The sequence below is a fragment of the Idiotropiscis lumnitzeri genome, chromosome 2 (genome assembly GCF_059441095.1).
Source record: "Idiotropiscis lumnitzeri isolate Australia: NSW breed Sydney's pygmy pipehorse chromosome 2, RoL_Ilum_1.0, whole genome shotgun sequence".
In the NCBI taxonomy this organism is placed as follows: domain Eukaryota; kingdom Metazoa; phylum Chordata; class Actinopteri; order Syngnathiformes; family Syngnathidae; genus Idiotropiscis; species Idiotropiscis lumnitzeri.
Window position 1 is genome coordinate 36,639,450 of NC_142392.1, and position 27,390 is coordinate 36,666,839.

The window sequence follows — 27,390 nt, forward strand, 5'->3', positions numbered from 1 at the left end:
TTATATATTTAACTGAATTATTGTTGTATTGCACTGGAGAGGGGAGCTCTCTAATCTCGTTGCACACTTGAGTACAATGACAAAGGGATTTCTGATTCTGATTAGGCATTTGCTTTCACATTATTTTTACATACATGCAATTTCATTAAAAAAATCTTTGATATTTGAGACGCAGTTGATAAATTAAGTGAACATCTGTCTGAATGCCCAAGTAAAAGTGTTGTGAATGACAATGGACTCATTGTAATTAAAGATTTTTATTCAAAAGAAATTAGTTTCTCCAGCGTTTTGTTATTCAGTCTATTTCTTTTTTTGAGGCAATTTCCCCCGCCTTTGAGAAAATCCTCTCACAAGGCACTGAAGAGGCCGGTGTGCACAACGCCTGTGTGGCTAATATAAATAGGTGAGGGAACGTTGCCTCCATGGACTTCCAGTATAAGAGCGGGTCTTCCGTACGTGCAACGTGTCCTGCTGACGTATAGCGCTGCACCTCTGAGTGCGCATCAACAGTGACGTCTTCCATCTTGCGGATATTTAATGTAAAGTAACGCGCCAATAACTCGATGCTTGTTTTGAGCGTCCATCCTGTTGACAGATACGCTTCCTTATGAACACAGTTTGGCGCGCGACCGCTGTGTCGACACGATTCTGGTAGTGGTCACGTGACTTTCTCAAAGCAGTACGCGCACCGACACGGGGTTTGCCCTGGAAGCTCGGCGCGCGCATCGACGCCTCGGTGTCGTTGGACCCATCACTAGTTCCCGCTCTTGCCCTTCCTTGCCGACATCACTGCCCTCGCTGTTTGCGATCCTTCAGTCCACTGCTACTCTCGCTCCCGTTCATGTCCCCAGCTCATGTTCTCTGTTACTATCACGTCTCATAGCCTCGTTAAGTTTAGCCCTAGTGTTTGTCACGGTCCTCTTTGCTTGTCATTTTTGTTCTGCTTAGTCAAGTTAAGTTTGTCTTTGTTTTGCACCCTGCCACGTTTGTTTGTCCACGCCACGTTGTTTGCCCTCAGCTGATTAATTTAATAAATTCCCTTTAGTTTACCCTTTGCCCTGCTTCCTCGCATTTTGGGTCCACCTCCTCCTCGCCGAACGGCGACTCCTGACAATTTCCTGAACTCCAGAATCTGAAGAAACTAAATATCGGAACTCTAATCAGTTGTTGAGTCTTTATTTGACCCTTTTTTTCTTGAGTACAAAATGAACACGCATTGGAGTGAGTTTGGCTTTTAAAGGTTGATTTACTAACTAGTTCTAATTTCCACGGTGACTCAACTCCAACAATGCTAAAGCTGTTGCTTTATGTTATTCATATAGAATTTTTGTTTAAAATCCCCCTGGCTCTTTTTGTCTTTTCTACATTATGTACGTATTAATAACTGTTTGTTAATGTTAATAAAGTTTTTTTTCACAAAAACAAATATTTTTAAATATTTATCATCTCATCAATATTTGGACAACAGAGTACTGAGTTTAGAGATGCTTACGATAATCGTTCTCAAAATTGTATTTCTTATCAATTTAGCTTCGTTAATATCTAATATCAATATACAAAGACAGAAAAAATTGGTGGTGGGGGGGCGCGAATCTTTTTCTTCTTGGTAGGGGCGGGCGTGAAATAATTGAGAGGCATTGCTAGTATATGCAGACATTATATTCATGCAGCCCGAGTGAACCACAGCATTGTTGCAAGTTCGGTAGGAGAAACGTAAACGTCCCACTGCTGGAGCAGCGGCGGCTTCTCGGGGCAAAGGCGGAAGTGACGCAAGAGCTGACTCGCCAATGAGGCGTTAATTTAGTTATTTTGTTAATTTTTTCATCGACCGAATTAAAATATTATATAAAATATATATTAAAACAGAACAACCAGGGGTAAAACAAACACAAAGGCAAATACATATATTTGAAAAATACGTGCTTAAAGCATATGACGTCATTAGCAAGCGCGCAGCTTCCGAAGGACTTCGACCACATCCACCGACCCGTCCACACCGGAACAAAAACACCCACCGCTAAATTCTTCTGATTTAGTGTGGAACTGACTGTAATTTTCTCAAAGGATGTCCAGTGCTACTCTAAAGGACTACGACATAATTCATTAAGTCTTTATGTCCCGAAAACCTCATCTTCGCGCGTTGATGCTTTTCGGCGTAGTTAGCTTAGCTTGTTAGCTTAGCTGCTTGGGTTGATCTGAATCAGAATGACTTGACCAAACCAAATGTGTGTTCGTCTTTTTGTGTCCTGCAGACGTCAGTGAAAATGATCTCTGTTCTGTGAAAGAGGAGCCAGACTGGACTCACATCAAAACGGAGGAGGAGGAGGAGGAGATTAACAAGTCACCAGTGAACGTTGTCCCTATAAAGACTGAAGATGAAAACAAGGATGAGAGTGAGGACAACAGAGGGGCGGAGCCTCCAAGCAGCAGTTCAAGTCATCACGTGACAACAGAAGGTGATGAAGACCGTGAGGACACATCAGACACTCATGATGATGATGTTGATACTAATGATGATGATGATGGGCAAGCTAAAGGTGAAAGGGCATGTCACACTGACTCATTAACTTCAAAGCTGTCTTTAAAACCGCACACAAGAACACACAGTGGAGATAAACCTTTTTCATGCTCAGTTTGTGGAAAATGCTTCTCTCAAAAGGGAAATCTAACAGAACACACAAGAACACACACTGGAGAAAAACCTTTTTCCTGCTCAGTTTGTGGCAAACGCTTCTCTGGAAAGTCCAATTTAAGAAAACATACAGCAACACATAGTGGAGAAAAACCTTTTTCTTGCTCAGTTTGTGGTAAAAGCTTTTCTCTAAGGTCCCGATTAACAGAACATACAAGAACACACACTGCAGAACCTCTTTCTTGCTCAGTTTGTGGTAAAATCTTCTCCCAAAAGTTTGATTTAACAGAACACGCAAGAACACATAGTGGAGAAAAACCTTTTTCCTGCTCAGTTTGTGGAAAATGGTTCTATCTAAAACCAACTTTAATAAAACATAGTCAAACACACAGTGGAGAAAAGCCTTTTTCTTGCTCAGTTTGTGGCAAAAGCTTCTCTCAAAACGCAACGTTAACAAGTCACACAAGAACACACAGTGGAGAAAAAACCTTCGCCTGCTCAGTTTGTGGCAAAGGATTCTCTCAAAAATCAACTTTAATAAAACATAGAAGAATACATAGTGGAGAAAAACCCTTTTCCTGCTCAGTTTGTGGCAAGAGTTTCTCTCGAAAGTCGCATTTAACAAGGCACACAAGAACACACAGTGGAGACAAGCCATTCCGTTGCAGCGTTTGTGCAAAAAATTCTTCACTAAACGTAGTGCTGAGAGACACGATTGTGATGGCGAGAATAGCAGCGATCCTTGAAGCTTAAAAAAAAGACAAAAAAATGAAGGAAAAGACTCCTCGTGGTAAGATGTAAATGTGATTTTGAATAAAATATGATATATTGAATTTTGCAAAGCTTTTTTATTGACATTAAGCCAATGTGATCAGTGCCAGAAGAACCATTGTGTCTGAGTGATGATGATTTTTTTGTGTGTTTACATCAAACATGTAAATGAAATTAATTGCCTTTGCCTGGAACAACTTTTTTTAACATTATGCTTTTCAGTTGTCTTTTTAATCGTACTTAATGGAAAAAGTGTGAGAAGAAACGGTGCTTATGAAATCGCTGCTTTCCACAATCATCAATAAAATCACTTGTTCCACTTGCTCAACTGGCCTTCATTACGCTGTGAAAAGGTGAAAAACTGAACTACAAGTTGAACTATAAAAAGAACCAGAAAGAGAAACGCAAGTAGTCTCAGTTTCTCTCAAAGGTTTTGGAATGTCAGGAGTTGGCAACTTGATGGCGACTGGAGTTTATTTGTCACCACGGAGGAGATGATCCGCATCACGCAGTTTGTTGCTGCTGCTGTCTGAATTGAACCCTGGAGGTCACCCGCCAGCGTCCTGAATTTCACCGGCGGATCTTCAACAATCCCGCGTCTGACCCCAGATTGTTGTGGAATTTTCAGCAGTTAGGGAAGATCAATGAGATAGTCTGGAAAATAAATTGTCTTTTGGGTCAGTCTGCCGAGTGATCTCAGTGGGACAAGTGCTGGGAAGATACTGATGCACACGGGAAGATGAAGATTTATTTGACAGGAACTGTGGAATCTTAAAACAAATGTATTTTTTTCTGCGTTGAGCAAAGAATAACCAATAGTGGGGGGTGAACTCCATGTTTTTCCAGTCTAAAATTTGAACTGATTATTTAACATTTTACATTTTCTGGTTTTTACATCTTGTTCAAGCAATTCCTTATGGAAGGAATTCTACCTGACTCTGAAAACTGTGGAGACTGCGGCGAAAACATCAATGGCGGTTGATCAATTTTCGTGGATAAAACACAAATTATTAAATTCAAGTGCGTATTGGTCTTATTTATTTCTGTACTGGCGTAGTCGGGTGAGAGTCAATGAACCTCGATGGCCCTGCACAGTTTTGTGCACATGTGCGTACTTCACCTGATCCGCGCATATGAGCATTAATTCCATATCATTGATATCAGACATTGGCGTATTTCACTAGTGCGGTCTTTTCCAGCACTAGTTATACATTCAGCCACACTAGTGATGTCCTTTATTGTTGTACTAGTTGCACAGAAACTCTGACTAGTGACTCATTTTCAGCAACATGTTAAATAGTAAAACGTGGATTATTCCAACATGTTAACTAGTGACATGATTTCCTACACTAGTTAACTAGTGAGAGCGAAAATACCCAATAGTTAACTTGTAATGGCTAAAATACTTCCTAATTGGGCACTGGAGGACTCACACAGACGCTATCAAAAGAAAAACACATTCCGAAAGACAGTCGGAGCACACGCACATACACACGCACACATGCACACCGACGAGATTCCAGAGCAATGCCAGCTGGAGAGACGGAGAGACTGCCCGCCGGAGAAGGCCAGCCTTGGCGTGCCAGTCTTGGGGACCAGACGGGAATCAACTATCCAGACGATGACTAACCTGGGGAGGACCTTCCCTTGGACGTGGACCCGTGCCGTGGGAGGGAGCGAGGACGACCGATTCAACCTACATTACCCTTGACATAAAAAAACTCCTATAAAAACTGAAGCTGGCCTGAAAGATGGGGCGCATTTTTCGACTGTGCTCGCCCGAGTGCAGTTTTCTCGTGAGATTAAGAAAAAGCTGCCCAGATATCTGTCTTTGTACTATTTCCTGAACTCCAGAAATTGAAGAAACTAAATATCGGACCTCTAATCAGTTGTTGAGTCCTTTTTTTTTACCCTTTTCTTCTTGAGCACAAAAAACGAACACGCATTGGAGGAAGTTTGGCTTTTAAAGGTTGATTTACTAACTACTTCTCATTTCCACGGTGACTGAACTACAACAATAACATGACAAATATTTGTCATCTCGTCAATATTTGCGCAACAGAGTACTGAGTTTCGAGATCCTCACTATAATAGTTCTCAAAATTATATTTCTGATCAATTTAGCTTAGTTAAGGGATATTTTATTGACAATCTAAGATCAACATACAAAGACAGAAAAAATTGGTGGTGAGGGGGCGCGAATCTTCTTTCTTCTTGGTAGGGGCGGGCGTGAAATAATTGAGCACTGCGAGTATATGCCGACATTATATTCATACAATCTTGCAGCCCGAGTGAACCACAGCATTGTTGCAAGTTCGGTAGGAGAAACGTAAACGTCCCACTGCTGTTCCAGCAGCGGCTTCTCGGGAATTAGGCGGAAGTGACGTCGGAGCTGACTCGCTTTTGTGGCGTTATTTCAATTATTTTGTTACATTTTTTTATCAACTGAATTAAAATATTACATAGAATATATATTAAAAGAGAACATCTAGGTGTAAAAACAAACACAGAGGCAAATAAATATATTTGAAAAATACGTGTTTAAACCATGACGTCATAAGCAAGCGCGCAGCTTACGAAGGACCTCGACCACATCCACCGACCCGTCCACACCGGAACACAAGCAGTCCACCGCTAAATTCTTCTGATTTAGTGTAGAACTGACTGTAAATTTCTCAAAGGATGTCCAGTGCTACTCGAAAGGACTACGACATAATTCATTAAGTCTTTATGTCCCGAAAACCTCATCTTCGCGCGTTGATGCTTTTCGGCGTAGTTAGCTTAGCTTGTTAGCTTAGCTGCTTGTTAGCTAGCTAGCTGCTAACGAAAAGAGGCACATGACTCATCGCCAAGCAGAGATCAAGTGCGGATTTGTTGAGATTGACGTTTGAAAATGTGCGCAAGAACGACACCCAAGTACAAAGAGGAACTTTGTGGAATAAAAGAAGAGAACGAGCAACATCTTCAACTGCTGGGCGTAGGTTGGAAGCAGCTTCGTGTTGTGCTCCACAAAGCAGGTTTGTACACGTCTTACTCTCATTTGCTTTGTAAAGAACGACTTTCTATCATTAAAAATATGCATCACAACATTAAGTTGTTTGGGGAAATCGTTCAAGGTGATTAACGTTTTATTTTGGAATATTGCCTTTTACTTGGCAGTTTGCTGAACATTTGTTTATGCCAAATGAAATCAGTGCAGAACATGGATGGCAAAGAATAACCAATAGTGGGGGGTAAACTCCGTGTTTTTTCCCAGTTTAAAATTTGAACTGATTATTTAACATTTCACATTTTCCAGTTTTTATGTTGTTAAAGAAATTAAGTTTGTCATGTTTCAAAAATATGCTTACAGGTTAATAAAAGGTCACAAAAACATGGACTTCTTAAACAGGAAAACGTTAGTTCAGTGGTAACAGAGTTGTGTCTTTGCTGGCAGTTGAGCAGGAAGCCACAAAAAACAGATGCACGCCGTTTAGCTCGCATTTAACAGAAGTGTGACCCAAACATGTCTTGTAAGATGAAACCGTTTGAACAACAGGAAGAGTGTGGACGGGTGTGATGAAGTCAAAGTGTTCATGTTTTTCCATTCTTTATGAGTTGACATATACAAATTTCTTTGCTGTGCTTCAATAAAACGCCGCACAGGAGCGGGAAGGCTTTTCTCTTTGCCGGACTGCTCCTCGCAAGTGACAAAGACAATCTTGGCTGGGTCATTCATTTATGAAGGCTTGTCTCGTTTTTTACAATAACTCTGACATATCTTGTTCAAGCAATTCCTTATGGAATGATTCGACCTGACTCTAAAAACTGTGCACACTGCGGCAATAAGATCAATGGAGGTTGATCAATGTTTGTGAATAAAACACAAATTATTACGTTTTTTAAAAAATCAAATACGTATTGGTCTTATTTATTGAAGAACTTTGTTCTGTCTTGGTCGGTCGGGTGAGAGTCAAAGAACCTCGGGTGGCCCTGCTCTGTTTTGTGCACGTGCGTAGTTTCACCTCATCCAAACATTTAAAATACATTTAATGCATCCATCCAGGGTTGCACGGATCTCATCAATGAACAAGCGCATGCTGCAAGGAATGCATCTGCATCTTTGGCTTACTATGGGCTTAAAAAGGGAGAACGTCACAACCCCCTTTTCCACCAACAAGCCCTGGAGCATTTAGTTCTATCTCTTAATGCAAAAAGAAATACTTGTAAACATATTTTACTTGAAGGATTTATATTCTATCAATGACATTATGTTGCGATGGCCCCCAGTGGTCTGCATCAATATGTTAGGGTCCCACAACATGTGTTCCATCAGACGCACACAAGAGCCTGTGTGTGCTAACTTCAGCTCGCTTCCAGAAACGTCTGTGACCATGTCAGGAATTAAATCGGGCATCAGCCGCAACGTGCTTCCTTTTTAAATGCTCGTTTATGACAGTTGTGCTGCTCGGAAAGGGAGGTTTACATCTTAGGACGTAATTTTGTGAAATGCCCCCATGGTCCGGTCCAAATCGGGGTCGCACCACGCATTGCTCCGTGTTCGGCAGGCACAAGTCAATTTAGCACGGTAGAAACAATATAAGACAAAGTCGCCGCATGAGGTTTGACTTGACCGAACCAAATGTCTTTTTGTGTCCTGCAGACATCAGACAAAATGATCTCTGTTCTGTGAAAGAGGAGCCAGACTTGACTCACATCAAAAAGGAGGAGGAGGAGGAGGAGATCAACAAGTCACCACTGAACGTTGTCCCTATAAAGACTGAATATGAAAAAAAGGATGTGAGTGAGGACAACAGCGGGGCGGAGCCTCCAAGCAGCAGCTCAAGTCATCACATGACAACAGAAGGTGATGAAGACCACTGGGGGCCATCACAAGCACATCATGAGGACACATTATCAGATGCTCATGATGATAATGAGCAAACTAAAGGTGAAAGGGCATGTCACACTGACTCATTATCTTCAAAGTTGTCTTTAAAAGGCCACAGAAAAACACACAGTGGTGAAAAACCTTTTTCCTGCTCAGTTTGTGGCAAGAGTTTCTCTCATAAGTTTCAATTAAAAATCCACACAAGAACACACAGTGGAGAAAAACCCTTTTCCTGCTCGGTTTGTGGTAAATGCTTCTCTCGAAAGACTCATTTAGTAAGGCACACAAGAGCACACAGTGGAGATAAACCTTTTTCCTGCTCAGTTTGTGGCAAGCGTTTCTCTCGAAAGTCGCATTTAACATGCCACACAAGAACACACAGTGGAGAAAAACCTTTTTCTTGCTCAATTTATGGCAAGAGTTTCTCTCGAAAGTCGCATTTAACATGCCACACAAGAACACACAGTGGTGAAACATCTTTTTCCTGCTCTGTTTGTGGAAAATGCTTCTCTCAAAAGGCAGGTTTAACAATCCACACAAGAAAGCACAGTGGAGAAAAACCTTTTTCCTGCTCAGTTTGTGCCAAGAGCTTCTCTCGAAAGTCACATTTAACAACTCACACAAGAACACACACTGGAGAAAAACCTTTTTCCTGCTCGGTTTGTGGCAAAAGCTACTCTCAAAAGTCTCATTTAACAAGCCACACAAGAAAGCACAGTGGAGAAAAACCTTTTTCCTGCTCAGTTTGTGCCAAGTGTTTCTCTCAAAAGTCGCATTTAACAAACCACACAAGAAAGCACAGTGGAGATAAACCTTTTTCATGCTCAGTTTGTGGCAAGAGTTTCTCTCAAAAGGCAAATTTAACAAGTCACACAATAATACATAGTGGAGAAAAGCCTTTTTCCTGCTCAATTTGTGGCAAAAGCTTCTCTGGAAAGTCACATTTACGAATCCACACAAGAACGCACAGTGGAGACAAGCCATTCAGTTGCAGCGTTTGTGCGAAAAGATTCTCCACGAAACAGCATGCGGAGAGTCACAATTGTGCTGGTGAGAATTATTTGATTAAAAAAAGAAAAAAAAATGAAAGACCCGTCTCTTTGTGGTAAGATGTAAATGTGATTTTCAATAAAATATGATGAAATTGAATTTTGCAAAGCTCTTTTATTGACACAAAGCCAATGTGATCAGTGCCAGAAGAAGCAATGTGTCTGAGTGATGATGATTTTTTTTCTGTTTACATCAAACATTTAAATGAAATTAATTGCCTTTGCCTGGAACATTTGTTAACATTATGCTTTTCAATTGTCTTTTTAAACGTACTTAATGGAAAAGGTGTGAGAAGAAACTGTGCTTATGAAATCGGTGCCTTCCACAATCATCAATAAAATCACTTGTTCAACTTGCTCAACTGGCCTTCATTACGCTGTGTGAAAAGGTGAAAAACTGAACTAGAAGTTGAACTCGAAAAAGAAACAGAAAGAGAAACGCAAATCATCTCAGTTTCTCTCAAAGGTTTTGGTTTGTCAGGAGTTGGCAACTTGATGGCGACTGGAGTCAGCGCTGGTTTTCTCGCTGTGTTTGGCTGGCTCGTATATGTATGGTCCATTGAACAAAACTCAAACTCTTCAAATATTCCCTCACATACATTTAATATTTCGCTTTCTGAATAAATTTCTGACTAGCTAAAACCTCTTTCTAGGTTGAGCTCTATCATGTGTTTTGGGTTTGTTGCGAAGCAGAATCTCACTTCGGAAAAACTATAATTTTGTCAAATATACCAAATATTTTTGTTCATGCTATATTATATTTTTTATACTTTGGATTGCTTATATAATGAAATCGGGAAATATTAAAATGTAAAATTAACAACGACATACAGACTTAATGCAATTAATAAGAAATATAGAAACATTTTATAAATATTGAACACATTGAGAAGAGTTAATCTTGAAATAAATATTGAAATATAAAAAATACTTATGTTTTAAATTATTTCAATAACCCGACCCCGGATGAGCGGCAGAAAATGGCTGGATGGATGGAATGATTTGAATTGCACACATATTCAAATGAACAAATATGTTAAGAAATATTCAAGTGTGAAATAAAAAGGTTTAAATTAATAATGATATAATTTTGCATATTAAAATAATTGAATACATATTGTAGTATTAAATAACCAAGCTTAAATATACATTGAAATAAATAAAAAAAAAGTTGTGTATTTTTAAATGGCCTAATTTAGATATGGGAAGTGTTGGAGCAGTTTTCTTTTGAGTGATGCAGTATGGCAACACCACCACTAGGGCAATTGATGACGTCAGCACTGGTTGCGCTCATCATCAATAACGAATGCTGGACAGGTGGGAACGCTGGTCGGATACCGTTTTTCAACCGCACTTACTCAAGACGCATTATTTATGTACAAACTGGAAGATAGAAGATAATATATTGTATTGATTACCGCATATGCGCGTATGGTTTTGATTTGAAGTTTGGAAGAGCGTAGCCATTTATTTATTTCTTTATTTGATTTACTTGACTTCACGGCATGACATCTGGACTGAAATGACTACGATTAAGACTAACCCTTGACTGTTTGACGTGGCATACATAACTGCACATTAACATCAAGACCAGTGAAGCCGAGCGAACATCATCGCAACTTCAACCCATGGTGAGTGAGTGCGCGTTAAAAACTTTCTTTCGCCAGCTCATTGAAATGGCAGTAACAAAAGGTTGAAAAACGTCCGAAAGGAAAGTAATTGACGAAAGAAGTAAAAGTTTGAAGACGGAACGCTGTCGTGTGGATAGTGGCGTGGCCGTTTGGAATGATTGATCGTTTATAAATAAAGTGGATCGCTCAGCCAACGCGGAATGAATTGACGTGGCGCATTAGTGAAACGCATACAGCTTAAAGATAGAGGTATGACTTGTATTGTTTTTAACGCTTGCAAATGTTAAACGAAGCACAAGTGAACGAAAACATTCCAAACTCCCGTGTTGACTTTGCCGATTGTATATCGTGATAGAGACGCTATTTTTTGAACAACGAACGAGCCAGTCAAGTCGCTGTCAAAACAAACGCCGCCTTGTCGCTGTAGATTGCGTGTACGCATATTCGTGAAGTTAACACGATGTCTCGCACCAATGATAATAATGGCAATCTCGACCAAACTATTGGAATTGAGGATATTAATAAAGGCAGAACCCAAAATGACATCGTTAAGTGTCTCACCCATGAAATGGAAGAATTTGATCCCAATCATTCCGACGCCGATAAAATGACGGGTGACAAAAATAAGACATCAGAACCCGAGAAAGTGACCCCCAAACCAGTCGAACATGGGAAAAGAAAACCCAAACTAACTGAGAAGGCTCTGAAGAATAAAATGGAGGGATTAATAAAACATAGATCTGCTAAATATAGTAAATTAACATCAAAGATGAATTACATTGAGTCCATTATGCAAGTAGGATATGATGACATTGAAATAATCACCCAATCGTACAGCAATTTCAACGAAATAACTGAAGAATTTACAGCCATTCAAAAAACAATTTATGAATTGCTCAAAGAGGAAGAAAGGGATGTGGATCACACACATTGGTACCTGCCCAAAGCTGCTCAGATCTATAAATTTAGAATGACAGTAAAACAATGGCTGCAAAAGGCAACAACAGTTGAACAGTGGGTGCAACAAAGTACAGACTTTCCTTCTAATCAATAACAACATCTGAAGAAAGCTAAAGGACAACGAACGCAGTCCAACTGTGAAAGGGAAAGTCAGGATTCTTGTGTGTCAGTGGGAATAATGAGCAAATTGGAGCGGGATACCAAAGAGAGCAAATGTAGCAGCCGCTCATCCTCAACCAGATGCAACGCTGAAGTGGAGAGAGCTGCACTTTTAGTCCAGGTCGAAGGTCTAAAGAAAGCACAGGCCCTTGAACAAGAAGAAGCTAAATTAAAGGCGAAAAGAGAAATGTTGGTTCTTGAAATGCAACTTGCTGCTGCAGATGCAAAACTCAAAACCTATGAGGACATGAGTTTAAGTGTAAAGGGCAACAAATAAAGGCCAAAGAAAGGATTAGAACTCCCTTATGGTTATGGTAATGGTGAATGGGATATTGATGACGGCAGTGCTACGGAAACTGACGATGCTGATGATGAATGTGACGATGATGATGATGGTAATGATGAGCGGAGTGGAAAAACAGGTTGGCAACCACAACCATTTGATTGTTTTAACGGGACCAGGCCTCAAACACCATCGCCCACACACAGCAAAACCACCAATGCCAAGCCGACCCAGAAACCAACTGATTCCTGTTCCGAGCTATTAAAAATAATGCAAAAGCAAAACGAAATAACCGAAATGCTAATTAAAGAGCAGAGACTTTCCACTTTACCTGCGAAGGAGCTCACAATTTTTAAGGGAGACCCCCTGCATTACCATACTTTTATACGCACCTTTGAGCACTGCATTGAAAGCAAAACGGACAATGCTCGTTGTAGACGCCAAATAGGGGTCAAATGTGTGTGTGTGTATTACTTTTGTTGAGCACTGTGTGGCGCTCTGACTGATTATATAAAAGGGAAGAGCAAGAAGGTATGCCCAGGTATGGACTTGAAGGGCATACAGGTTTTTGACCGCTTGGGCGGAGCGTGTGCAACTTTATGGTGTTTTAGATTGATTTTAATATTGACGATTGATAAATAAACCTAACCTTTTAACAAGATTCTCATGGACTCTTTGGTGAATAACATCGCAAAGCAATCACAGGTAGCAAAGCCGCCAGCGCGTCAAGCCAAGCCAATCTAAGCAAACAGACAGTCAATACCTCACTAGCCTACTAGTATACTGGCTAGTATACTGTCAAAAACCTGCCCAAACAAAGACTGTGTTGGAGGAAACGACGGAGCACGGCAGACGGCGTGGGACGATCAGGGAAGCCGGTGTGTGGAGGAGCAGCTGGCGTTGATCGACTTCGCAGGCAGCCGTGATGGTTGCTATCATGGCTGATCCAGAGGAGTGCTGCTGACCACCGAGTGGATTGGAGCACCGACGTCATCGTGTGGATTTACAGTTAAGGCGCCCAACGAGAGGTATATGTAGCGCTACTCTGTCGATGGCCAATTGTGTGCACACTTAAAAAAAAATTAAAATCCAATGCATTGGTAACGCTCCGTGCGTTAAAATTAATTCGATCGTCGCGGTTCAGAAATTGCGCTGGATCACGTGACTCACTGACCAACCTTCGCGTCATCACCGGAGCTGAATTTTGCGTTGCGTTCACTGCCAGCACGTACAATGGAAGCCTGTGCAGCGGACATGGACACAAATAATGAAAATGAAGTACTTAATGATTCGGGAACTCAAAAACGTATTGTTAAATTAACAGAAAAGGGTTTGGTTGATAAACTTGAAAGGTTACAAAACAATAGGAAATGTAAACTTAACAATGCGAGTAAAGTTAGAAGCGAATTGAATGCATTCATGTCTTGTGGTGATAAAACCAAGGTGATAAATGGTCTTGATGAGTTGAAAGGGTTGTGTGTTGATGCTAAAAATGTACATGATTCAATGATGGGTTTGTTGTCTGTTGAAGAGGGTGAAAAGCACGAAATATGGTTTAAAGCCAAAATGATCCCAAACAATGAGTGTTTTTCAAGGGTCAATCTATGGCTTTCTCAAGGTTCAACACAAATAAAAGAAACCGATAAAGGCTGCCAGGATGGCCGAGTGGTCTAAGGCGCCGCGTTCCGGTCCCAGTCTCCCCAAGAGGCCTGGGTTCGAATCTCGAATTTCCCCATTGTGGGACTAATAAAGGCAATATTATTATTATTATTATTATTATTATGCTAATGATGAAATCTCTCCTGAAGATAGTGTGTCAAACGTGAGCAGCAGGGTTAGCAAAAAAAGTACCAAGTCCTCTGCTTAATCTGCTAAACTAAAGGCAGTAGCGGAAAGAGCTGCAGTGCTGGCTCGTGTGAAAATATTGGAACAACGACATGCTATTGAAGAAGAAGAAGCAAAACTAAGGAGAAGAATGGAGATGCTTGATTTGGAGGCGGAACTGGTGGCATTTGAAGCCCGGATGGACATTTATAATGCCAATGAAGAGGGCCAGTCTCAAGCGTAGTCAACTGTAAAGAAAAATGGAGCAATGAATGGACAAGGTTTAAACCCCACAGTCCAAGAGTTTAAACCTCATCATGATGATATGGAAACAGCACAACAAAAGGAGAGATTCAGGATGCCACAAATGGAAAACAAAACAACGGATGTGAGGCCAAAGAAATTGATTGCATCAAATATAAAGCAACAGCATAACCTCCTGGAACAAAGGAAATGGAACACAAATCAGGAGCACCCTTTGGTGGAGCAAGATGGAAAAGCAATGGAAGTAAAGGTACGGTCAACACAAAATGATGCGCAAGCTCATTCATCAACCACTTCACAGGTTCCTGCAGACCTTTTGACCATTATGAGCAGACAAACTGAGATTACAGCAGCCTTAATGAACCAACAGCGTTCAATGACACTTCCACCAAGAGACATTCCAATATTTGATGGTGATCCATTGCACTACAGAACTTTCATTAAAGCATTTGAGCAAGGAGTGGAAAGTAAAGCAGCCGCAGCAGACAGTTTGTATTATTTGGAGCAATACACCCGAGGGCAACCTCAGGAACTTGTGCGAAGTTGTCAACACATGGCTTCAGATCGTGGTTATGCCGTGGCCAAGGCTTTGCTACAGGATCATTTTGGAAATCCTTACAAAACGGCCACTGCATACATTAGTCAGGCTCTGTCATGGCAAACAATAAAAACAGATGACACAAAGGCACTGCACAGTTACTCCTTATTTCTACGCGGCTGCTGTAACATCATGGAGGAGCTGGAGTATGTGCAGGAACTGGACATGCCTGCGAACTTGAGGGCAATCTTGGCCAAGTTGCCCTATAAATTACGAGAACATTGGCGTGGCAAGGCTCATGACATCATGGAATCAACAGGATACAGAGCTGGATTTGTTGACTTGGTACAGTTCATAGAGCGGCACGTAAGAATTCTTTCGGACCCCTTCTTTGGAGATCTGCATGATTACAGCCCTAACTCAACATCGATAAGTCAAGGCAGGTCATATGTGGGCAGTCGAGTGAAGGGGAACGTGGTGGCCAGTACCGTGACTGAGACAGATCCTCCCAAGGTTAAGCAGCCACACTCCTTCGAAGACTATGAAAATGGCCGTTGTGTTTTTTGCTCACTGGAACATTTGCCGGAAAATTATAAGCAGTTTGGAAGAAAGAAACACACGGACAAGCTGTTTATTTTGAAGAGAAGACGTTTATGTTTTGGCTGCCTTCGTCATGGACATGTTAGCCGTGACTGTGTGATATGAGATTGAAATGCGACATTTGCAAGCAAAATCATCCAACAGTGTTGCACATAAATAGACAGGCAACTGCTCCTCAACAAGAGTTGGAAACACCAGAGCTTATTCCCATTTCTCACACAACTTGTGGACATACAGGGGCCGGCAATTGTCGCACCATGTTGTCAGTGCTGCCCGTTAAAGTAAAAGCTGCCAAAGGTGACTGTGTGATCTTAACATATGCATTCTTGGATCCAGGCAGCACCGGAACATTTTGTTCTGAACAACTGATGAATCGCTTGAACCTCTCTGGAAAGAGAACCCAAGTCCTGATACGAACAATGGGTCAAACAAAGATGAGTCATGCCTTTTCACTTTTTAATCTCGAGGTGGCCGGCCTGGAAAGCTCTCAGTTCCATCCACTGCCGGAAGTGCTTACACAGGCGCAAATGCCAGTCACTACAGACGATATGGTAACATCTCAAGACCTCCTTAAATGGCCGTATTTGTCAGGTATACAGGTACCGTCCATTCAAGCCAAGGTTGACCTGTTGATCGGGATCAATGCACCCAAGCTATTGGAGCCATGGGAAGTTATTAATAGTCAAGGTAATGGTCCGTATGCTGTCAAAACTGCGCTCGGCTGGGTGGTTAATGGCCCACTGGATGGGAATAGTAGGATGGAAGCTTCTGTCGTATCTGTGAATAGAATTGGTGTCAGCAGGCTGGAGGAGCTGCTAATGAACCAGTATAATCATGATTTCTGCGAGAAGCTCATGGAAAGCCAGGAAATGTCAAGAGAAGACCAGCAGTCTCTCAATATAATGGAAACATCTGCCAAGTTACAGGATGGAAAGTATACTATGAACTTACCTTTCAAGAAGAAAGATGTCTTCTTACCAAACAATTTTGCTGTGGCCCAACAACGGTTACAAGGTCTGAAGAAGAAATTTAAGTTTGATCAGCAACTCCATCAAGAATATGTGAAGTCCATGACTAATATAATCACTTGCAATTATGCAGAACAAGTACCTGACGATCAAAGAGACCTTGATTCAGGAAGAGTTTGGGATATTCCCCATCATGGTGTCCATCATCCCAGAAAGGGAACACTGCGTGTCGTGTCTGACTGCGGTGCCACGTTTAAAGGCTTGTCCCTGAATACGGAGCTGCTGCAAGGGTCCCTTCTCACAAGCACGTTGATGGGCGTCCTCATGAGGTTTAGACAACAGCCAATAGCCTTCATGGGAGACACTCAAGCTATGTTCCATCAAGTCTGTGTGCCAGAGGAGGATCGGGACTTTCTACGTTTTTTGTGGTGGCCTAATGGAGACACAACACAACAACCAGTCCCTTACAGAATGATGGTGCATTTATTTGGAGCCATCTCATCACCAAGTTGCGCAGCTTATGCTCTGAGAAGAACGGCTCAAGACAATCAGTCTAAGTGCCTACCGGTTGTTATAGAAGCTGTTCAACAGAACTTTTATGTTGATGATTGTATGAAGAGCACAGCCACTGTCACCGAAGCTATCCAGCTGATACAGGGCCTCATTGCTCTCTGTCAACAAGGAGGCTTTGCTTTGGAAAAGTGGATTTGCAACAGTCATGTTGTTTTGCAAGCCATCTCTGAAGGGTGGAGAGCCAAAGAGCTGAAGATGTTGGATTTGGACCATGACAAGCTTCTAGGAGAAAGAGCGCTTGGTCTTCAGTGGTGTGTGGAGACGGATGATTTTGTCTTTGGATTGGAAATAAAGCAGCGGGCTCTGACCAGACGTGGGATGCTATCAGTCAACAGTTCTGTTTACGACCCACTGGGGTTCCTGGCGCCAGTGACCCTTCAGGCCAAAATAATGCAACAGGAGCTGTGTAGAAGGGGCTGCAGTTAGGATGATCCTTTGCCACAAGACATTTTAAAGCGATGGAGAAGGTGGTTGGAGGACTTGGGCCAGCTAGCTACATTTAAAGTTGACCGGTGTATTAGACCAGCTGGGTTTGGAGCTGTAAAGCAGGCACAATTACATAATTTTTCTGACGCCAGCGAAGGAGGCTATGGAACTGTCACATATGTTCGTTTAGTGAGTGACGAAAACCAAATTCACATCTCTTTTCTCCTAGGTAGTGATTGGTCCAGCGACACTGAGGAGTCGATGCGCGCGCCGAGCTTCCAGGGCAAACCCCGTGTCGGTGCGCGTACCGCTTTAAGAAAGTCACGTGACCACTGCCGGAATGGTGTCGACACAGCGGTCGCGCGCCAAACTGTGTTCATAAGGAAGCGCTTCTGTCAACAGGATGGACGCTCAAAACAAGCATCGAGTTATTGGCGCATTACTTTGCACTAAATATCCACAAGATGGAAGACGTCACTGTTGATGCGCACTCAGAGGTGCAGCGCTATATGTCAGCAGGACACGTTGCACGTACGGAAGACTCGCTCTTATACTGGAAGTCCAAGGAGGCAACGTTCCCTCACCTATTTATATTAGCCACACAGGCGTTGTGCACACCGGCCTCTTCAGTGCCTTGTGAGAGGATCTTCTCAAAGGCGGGGGAAATTGCCTCAAAAAAAGAAATAGACTGAAGAACAAAACGCTGGAGAAACAATTTTTTTTAATAAAAATCTTGAATTACAATGAGTACATTGTCATTCACAACACTTTTATTTGGGCATTCAGACAGATGTTCACTTAATTTATCAACTGCGTCTCGAATATCAAAGATTTTTTGATGAAATTGCGTGTATGTAAAAATAATGTGAAAGCAAATGCCTAATCAGAATCAGAAATCCCTTTGTCATTGTACTCAAGTGTGCAACGAGATTCGAGAGCTCCTCTCTCCAGTGCAATACAACAATAATTCAGTTAACTATATAAATTAGATAAATGAGAGAATAATTAGTGTGATGGAAAGTAATACGAAATAGGATATATAAAAACAGATCACGTCGCTAATCAATGGAATTGGATAAAATTTGTTTGACAGATCAGTGTCAGATGACCCTGTCAAATGTTTCCTGCAAGTCCACCAGGTGTCAGTATTCAGCAACACAGTGTCAACACAGTGTCAATACATTGTGTCACTGTGTTGAAACGATACAGGATGCCTCATCTACCCATCACTATTGGTTAGAGTCATTGTTAATGATAGCGATTGTCAATGGTATCATGGCAACTCTCTTTGAAATGTGGCGATTGCTTATGGTATTGAGGCAAGGTGAATTGCCATGGGCTGAGTCAGTGCGAGCTATTGCTATGCTAAAAGCAGCTGAGCTAGCGCCTTGTAAGGCGGTGCGCCCAGTGTGTGTTTCAAAGACAGAAATAGCACCTTCAACAGGTGTTGCGCCCTTTGAAGCAGCACGTCCTATGACTGCGAAAATATGGTAACTTAAAAATTAAAAGTAAAAAAATTACGATTAAGAATGTGCAAGCGAGAACTCAATCTGATCGAAATGTTGTGCTTTGACAAATGTTGAAAATAATTATATTTTCCAGGAGGTATTTATTTCTTTGTTGTTAATTCATTCAATTCTATACTTATTTCAATATTTGAGTATTATTTTTCTTTCAATATGTAGTATATTTTGTCTTTGAAGTGTGCGTCCTTGCTGCCTTCCGGAGAGGCAGCCGAGCAAGGCTGGATTGGTGATGGAAAAGAACAAAAGAAAGAAGAAAGATTTTATTCTCGTCACTTGCTGATGTCAAAAGAAGTCTCCCCCAAAAACGTGCGAGCCCCCTCTCAGACATTCCCTTCTTACAGGGAATGCCCAAATCGGACATGAATATCTAATTTTCCCTTGTTGCATATGCATTCCCATCACGCTAGTCTTCGGGATTTCCCTCCAAAAGTCCCCCAGAGGGAGAGCAGGTGCGTCTCCCCGTTGATACGACCAGTCTACTCGTGACCACCTTAAATTACTCTCATACCCTGGAAGGTCACTGACCTGGCGAGAGAATTGCCCCCACCATAAACAATGCTCAGGCCTATTTTCTCTCAGGGCAGTATCTGGTTACATCGGAACTTCAGAACCAAGACTGGTCACTTCTGTGAGCTCCAGTCCCTTCATAGTTTCATAAAGAGAATTACTTCCCATTTCTAAATTCGGCCATTTAAAAATACACAACTTTTTTTTTTCATTTATTTCAATTTATATTTAAGCTTGCTTCTGTAATAATACAATATTTATTAAATTATTTTAATATGTGAAATTATATCAATATTAATTTAAACCTTTTTATTTGACTCTTGAATATTTCTGAACAAATTTGTTCATTTGAATATGTATGCAATTTAAATTATTCCATCCATCCAGCCATTTTCTGCCGCTCATCCAGGGTCGGGTTATTGAATTAATTTTTTAGTATTTTTTACAATTCAATATTTATTTCAAGATCAGGACTCTTCTCAATGAGTTCAATATTTATAAAATGTTTTATATTTCTTATTAATTAAATTAGGTCTGTGAGTGCCAATTTTAATATTTCCCTATTTCATTATATAAATAATCCAATGTATAAAAAATATAATATAGCATGGGAAAAAAATATTTGGTATATTTGACAAAATGATACGTTTTTCCAAAGTGAGATTCTGCTTAGCAACAAACCCCAAACGCTTGATAGAGCTCAACCTAGAAAGTGGTTTTAGCTCGTCAGGAATTTATTCAGAAACCGTAATTATTAAATCTATGTGAGGGGATATTTGAAGAGTTTGAGTTTTGTTCAATGGACCATACATATACGAGCCAGCCAAACACAGCGAGAAAACCAGCGCTGACTCCAGTCGCCATCAAGTTGCCCACTCCTGACATACCAAAACCTTGAAGAGAAACTGAGACTATTTGCATTTCTCTTTCTTGTTCTTTTTATAGTTCAACTTCTAGTTCAGTTTTTCACCTTTTCACACAGCGTAATGAAAGCCAGTTGAGCAAGTGGAACGAGTGATTTAATTGATGATTGTGGAAGGCAACGATTTCATAAGCACAGTTTCTTCTCACACCTTTTCCATTAGGTACGATTAAAAAGACAACTGAAAAGCATAACGTTAACAAATGTTGTTCCAGGCAAAGACAATTAATTTCATTAATAATGTTTGATATGAAAACAAAAAAAAGATCATCACTCAGACACGTTGCTTCTTCTGACACTGATCACATTGGCTTTGTGTCAATAAAAAAGCTTTGCAAAATTCAATTTCATCATATTTTATTCAAAATCACATTTACATCTTACCACAAAGAGTCAGTTCCTTCAGTTTTTTGTTTTATTTTTTTTAAGCTTCAAGGATCGCTGCTATTCTCACCAGCACAATTGTGTCTCGCAGCACCCTTTTTAGAAAATAATTTTTTAGCACAAACGCTGCAACTGAATGGCTTGTCTCCAGTGTGTGTTCTTGTGTGGCTTTGTAAACGCGACTTTCGAGAGAACCTCTTGGCACAAACTGAGCAGGAAAAAGGGTTTTCTCCACTGTGCATTCTTGTGTGACTTGTTAAATTTGACTTTTGAGAGAAGCATTTACCACAAACTGAGCAAGAAAAAGGTTTTTCTCCAGTGTGTGTTCTTGTGTGACAAGTTAAATTTGACTTTACATAGAAGCATTTTCCACAAACTGAGCAGGAAAAAGGGTTTTCTCCACTGTGCATTTTTGTGTGACTTGTTAAATTTGACTTTTGAGAATAGCTTTTACCACAAACTGAGCAAGAAAAAGGGTTTTCACCACTGTGTGTTCTTGTGTGTGCTTTTAAACTTGGCTTTTGAGAGAAGCATTTTCCACAAACTGAGCAGGAAAAAGGTTTTTCTCCACTGTGCGCTCTTGTGTGGATTGTTAAATTTCTCTTTTGAGAGAAACTCTTGCCACAAACTGAGCAGGAAAAAGGTTTTTCTCCACTGTGCACTCTTGTGTGGATTGTTAAATTTGTCTTTTGAGAGAAACTCTTGCCACAAACTGAGCAGGAAAAAGGTTTTTCTCCACTGTGTGTTCTTGTGTGTTCTGTTAAATTTCCCTTTTGAGAGAAGCATTTTCCACAAACTGAACAAGAAAAAGGTTTTTCTCCAGTGTGTGTTCTTGTGTGACAAGTTAAATTTGACTTTACATAGAAGCATTTTCCACAAACTGAGCAGGAAAAAGGGTTTTCTCCACTGTGCATTTTTGTGGGACTTGTTAAATTTGACTTTTGAGAATAGCTTTTACCACAAACTGAGCAAGAAAAAGGGTTTTCACCACTGTGTGTTCTTGTGTGTGCTTTTAAACTTGGCTTTTGAGAGAAGCATTTTCCACAAACTGAGCAGGAAAAAGGTTTTTCTCCACTGTGCGCTCTTGTGTGGATTGTTAAATTTCTCTTTTGAGAGAAACTCTTGCCACAAACTGAACAGGAAAAAGGTTTTTCTCCACTGTGCGCTCTTGTGTGGATTGTTAAATTTCTCTTTTGAGAGAAACTCTTGCCACAAACTGAGCAGGAAAAAGGTTTTTCTCCACTGTGTGTTCTTGTGTGGGTTGTTAAATTTGTCTTTTGAGAGAAACTCTTGCCACAAACTGAGCAGGAAAAAGGTTTTTCTCCACTGTGTGTTCTTGTGTGTTCTGTTAAATTTCCCTTTTGAGAGAAGCATTTTCCACAAACTGAACAAGAAAAAGGTTTTTCTCCAGTGTGTGTTCTTGTGTGACAAGTTAAATTTGACTTTACATAGAAGCATTTTCCACAAACTGAGCAGGAAAAAGGGTTTTCTCCACTGTGCATTTTTGTGGGACTTGTTAAATTTGACTTTTGAGAATAGCTTTTACCACAAACTGAGCAAGAAAAAGGGTTTTCACCACTGTGTGTTCTTGTGTGTGCTTTTAAACTTGGCTTTTGAGAGAAGCATTTTCCACAAACTGAGCAGGAAAAAGGTTTTTCTCCACTGTGCGCTCTTGTGTGGATTGTTAAATTTCTCTTTTGAGAGAAACTCTTGCCACAAACTGAACAGGAAAAAGGTTTTTCTCCACTGTGCGCTCTTGTGTGGATTGTTAAATTTCTCTTTTGAGAGAAACTCTTGCCACAAACTGAGCAGGAAAAAGGTTTTTCTCCACTGTGTGTTCTTGTGTGGGTTGTTAAATTTGTCTTTTGAGAGAAACTCTTGCCACAAACTGAGCAGGAAAAAGGTTTTTCTCCACTGTGTGTTCTTGTGTGTTCTGTTAAATTTCCCTTTTGAGAGAAGCATTTTCCACAAACTGAACAAGAAAAAGGTTTTTCACCACTGTGTGTTTTTCTGTGTCCTTTTAAAGACAGCTTTGAAGTGAATGAGTCAGTGTGACGTGCCCTTTCACCTTTAGCTTGCCCATCATCATCATCATCATCATCATCATCATCGTCATGAGCGTCTGATAATGTGTCCTTATTATGTGCTTGTGATGGCCCCCAGTGGTCTTCATCACCTTCTGTTGTCACGTGATGACTTGAACGGTTGCTTGGAGGCTCCGCCCCTCTCTTGTCCTCACTCTCATCCTTGTTTTCATCGTCAGTCTCTATACGGACAACGTTCACTGGTGACTTGTTGATCTCCTCCTCCTCCTCCTCCTTTTTGATGCGAGTCAGGTCTGGCACCTCTTTCACAGAACGGAGATATTTTTCACTGACGTCTGCAGGACACAAAAAGACAAACACACATTTGGTTTGATCATGTCAAAGCTCATGCAGCGACTTTGTCTTATATTGTTTCTACAGTGCGGCACGGTGGCCGACTGGTTCGCATGATGGCCTCACAGTGAGAGACATCATCGGGCGTGGGTTCAATCCCGGCTCCGGCCATCCTGTGTGGAGTTTGCATGTCCTCCCCGTGCCTGCGTGGGTTTCCTCCGGGTACTCCGGTTTTCTCCCACATTCCAAAAACATGCATGGCAGGCCGATTGAACACTCTAAATTGCCCCTATAAAATCCTCGCTCTTCCTCTACGCCGTTCTACACTCGCAAGATGCAAACTACCAAAGCCACGTGTTCCGCCTCATCCGAGTGCACTTTCAGATGTAAGTACAAGTTATTTATATGTAATATTAAGACAGCACTCATGAGAAATATTGGGCAGCAATGTTTGGATATTTAGCTCCAGATTAAGATAATTTAATTAGTTGCGATATCGGCCAAATATAACTAATGTAGCTCTAAGAACTATTGCATAGGAGGTACGGCTGAAACATTTGAATTGTCTTATTTCTGCATGTTAGCATTATTTTATTTAATCTTTTCCTTATGTTTTAGGGAGCAAGGAGATGACCGCGCGGCTGATCAAGCTGCGCGGGGAGTACGACAGCCTCTTTACGGGGGCCAAGTTCTCCGCAGCCACAGCATGGAGGTAAAAATACAATTACTATCGGGAAAAATATTTGACGGGTTATTGTCTTATTTCCATCCATTTAAACTCAAAATATCAAAAGGAAAACGCATAAGAATGGCGAGACCCACTATAGCAATTTTAGTTTCCATTCATCAGCCATTTGTGTTTGAATTAGATTTGCGCTAACTGTTTATCCTAGCACAGAATGTGCCCTGTATAAATTCCATGTACCCCCTGCAATGTGCTCCCCAATTACTGATATTAATGAATAATATAATCTGCATGTTACCCATAACACCAAGATTTCTGACTAATGTTTGCATCTTTTTTTATCCTTTTTTTCATCCTTTATTTTTGCATGCATTTTTATTTATTTAATACAGGACCATCGTGGAAAAGCTCGAGCTGCAGGGCAAAGTGACGCCCCTGCAGGCAAAAAAAAATGGGGTAATTTAAAAATGAAGTTTAAAGTATGGAAGTCCACATTTTTTTTCTTGTGTGTGAAAATGAAGATATAATTGTTTTATCTTTTTGCTTCTTTTCATATAAAGGATTGCAGAAACCCAGGGACCGGCGAAGGGGTGGCAGGGAGAGCTACTGCCGATACTTGGCCCTGGTTCGAACTTATGGATGGAGTGCTCGGACAGAGACCGTCCATCACCCCCCCTGTCCTAATTGCCTCATTCCCTGAGGAAAGACCAGGGCCAAGTCAGGCCATCCCTGAAGAAATACCAGGGCCAAGTCGGGCCAGGTTGATGCAAGAGGCGGAGGAGGAGGTGGAAGAAGAAGAAGAAGAAGAAGAGCGAGGCCAACAGCCAGAGCAACGACAGAGAGGGAGAAAGCGAAGGAGAGAGGATGAAATTATCAGACTTTACAGACTCGATTTAGCAATGCGGAGACAGGAATTGGAGAGACAGAGGTTGGCAGAGGAGGGAAGGGCAACTGAGAGGAGGGAGACGAAGGTTTTTCAGTTTAATGGAAAAAATGATTGATCAAAATAAAAATCAATGCTTGGTGTTCAAGACTAAAATTTAGATAACATTCATTTAAAATTAAACAAAAACCGGGGTACTTTCAAAACAGATGAACTAGTTTGTATCCCAGTCACACCTTGAGATCAGCTTCTTCAGACAAAAGTGAAAAAGCCCAGGTTTGTGAAAGACCAAAACCTTGACAATAATATGAAGACTCCACCATGTCTGTTTTGCTTACAAACTATTAATTCATTGAAAAACTGGTGGACAAACAAGGCATAAATTAAGTACATCATAACTCACAGTAACTATTCACAGTAAATAAAAAGCATTCCCCAGTTCATAACTGTTGCAGGATAAACCTGAGTGTGTCAGTGCTGTTTTGCCAATTTTCGCCTGAGCAGGGACTCATTTGGAGCATGGATGGAACCTTTCTTCCAGGACCCATGACATGGATGGGGCACGAGCAAGAGTCCTGATCTTCCTCTCGTGACTTGAAGTGGGGCATCATACCGGTTGCAGTGTCCACTACATCATCCATTACGTGGGGGTTTGCAGGGATGGTTGGGGCAATAGATGGCTGCCATGTCACTACAAAAGATGGGATAGATTTATTAACCATTCATTACATTGTATATGAATCTATTTTTCCATCTTCTCATATTTTGCCATGTTTGTGTGTCTGTGCTCTTTGATGATTCAGTTAAAGATTATTTTGTGCCAAAGGTGTGGTGCACCTCCAGGGTGTGGAAAAAGATGGCCCGGAATCTCACCTTCATCATTCCAAAGGCACGCTCAATAATAGAGCGTGCCTTTGGAATGATGAACGTTGAAGCGCCGGGCCCCCACGCCCTGCACCGGCCGCTTGTAAGGAGTGATGAGGGGGAGTGGTCGCTGGAGGCACGGATACCCTCCATCTGCCAAGATGAAGTGCCCTGGAGGAGGATACAGCCCTCTTTGGTAAAGAGAGCTGTGCCGGAGGACCCTGGAGTCGTGGACTGATCCAGGCCAGCCCATGTAGATGTCCAGAAAGCGACTCTGATGGTCACACACAGCTTGCATGATTATGCTGCTGAAAAGCTTGCGGTTCTTGTAGTCATGACCATCAGGGCCACTTGGAGGCTTGATTCGGACATGACAACCATCTATTGCTCCAGCAACTTTTGCAAATGCATGGTGCCTCGCCAGTCCTGCAAATGCCTGGGTCACTGCCTGAAGGTCTCCTGCAGTGTTGGGGAAGTGGATGACTCTGTGGCGAAGAGCCACCACTTCCCCAGTGACCCGGTGGATGATGTAGTGGACGGTGGACCGCGGCATCCAAAATGCTCGTGCCACCACCCGATATGATGCCCCACTCGCCAGCCAGAAGAGAAAGACAAGGACCTCTATCTCGACACCCCATCCATGTTGTCGGTCATGGTCCAGGAGGTTCAGCAACACTCTGAATAAGTCCCTGCTCAGGCGAAAGTCTGTTTGGAGATCCTCTCCATTGAAAAAACGATCCAACGCTGGCACACCCAGGTTTATCCTGCAGTATGGACTTCTTGGCTGTTAATGTTTTGAATAAAAAAAAAAAAAACATGAACGCATTAATTATTGTACTTGTTTCGTTTGCTTGCATCATTCCTACAGTATCACCAACTTAATTTTAATAACTCTGGCCCTAAACTCTCTAGTGGTATTCTGGTGTTTTGCCATATGTACAAACTAATCACGGGGACAATAAAGCCGTCACAAGTATCTAAATTCATAAAAACTCTTTCAGAATGTATATAATTATATCATTTCCATTCGATATTTGTTCTATTATGAAGTTAACACATGTACTACTGAAGTTGTACTACTGATGTTTTTAGTTCATCTGTAACAATCACGTTATAACCCTATTGACCTGTCAATGTTGGTAATAGTGTGAAAATGCTGATAGACGTATTTGGAACTTACTTCATTCCTTCGATAAAGGACAACTCTGCGATGGGAAAGCGTGATCCTCCTCTCCTCAAGAACAAAATGGAAATAAACCAAAAAGTGAAATAATAATGAAGAAAAGTTCGGGTTCCATCGTTTAAAATTAAATAATACAAATGTTTTGCTAAGCCGATGCCTTCGGTCTGGCGCTCGTCGCTGATTATCCATTGATTATCCAAGCCGTTCATAAATCCACCACAAATACGTATCACCTGTGTCGAACAGAGGAGCAAAGTACATGGGGGCGGAACGTAAATGTTGCGCCAAGCGGCCTTGGCTCCATGGAAACGAAGACCAATTCCAAGGCCGGATTCGAAGGTCGCACGTGACAGCGTGAATTTGGACACCACGCGCGGTCGTGTCGCGCCGAAAGTGACGTGATGCGGCCGAAAAAGCAGCCTTCGGAGGTCGCAGCCTGTTAATTTGGACACGGCCATATTCTTGCTTTTTTTAAACCACAATGGCCGAAGGAGGGAAAAGTGTGGCTTT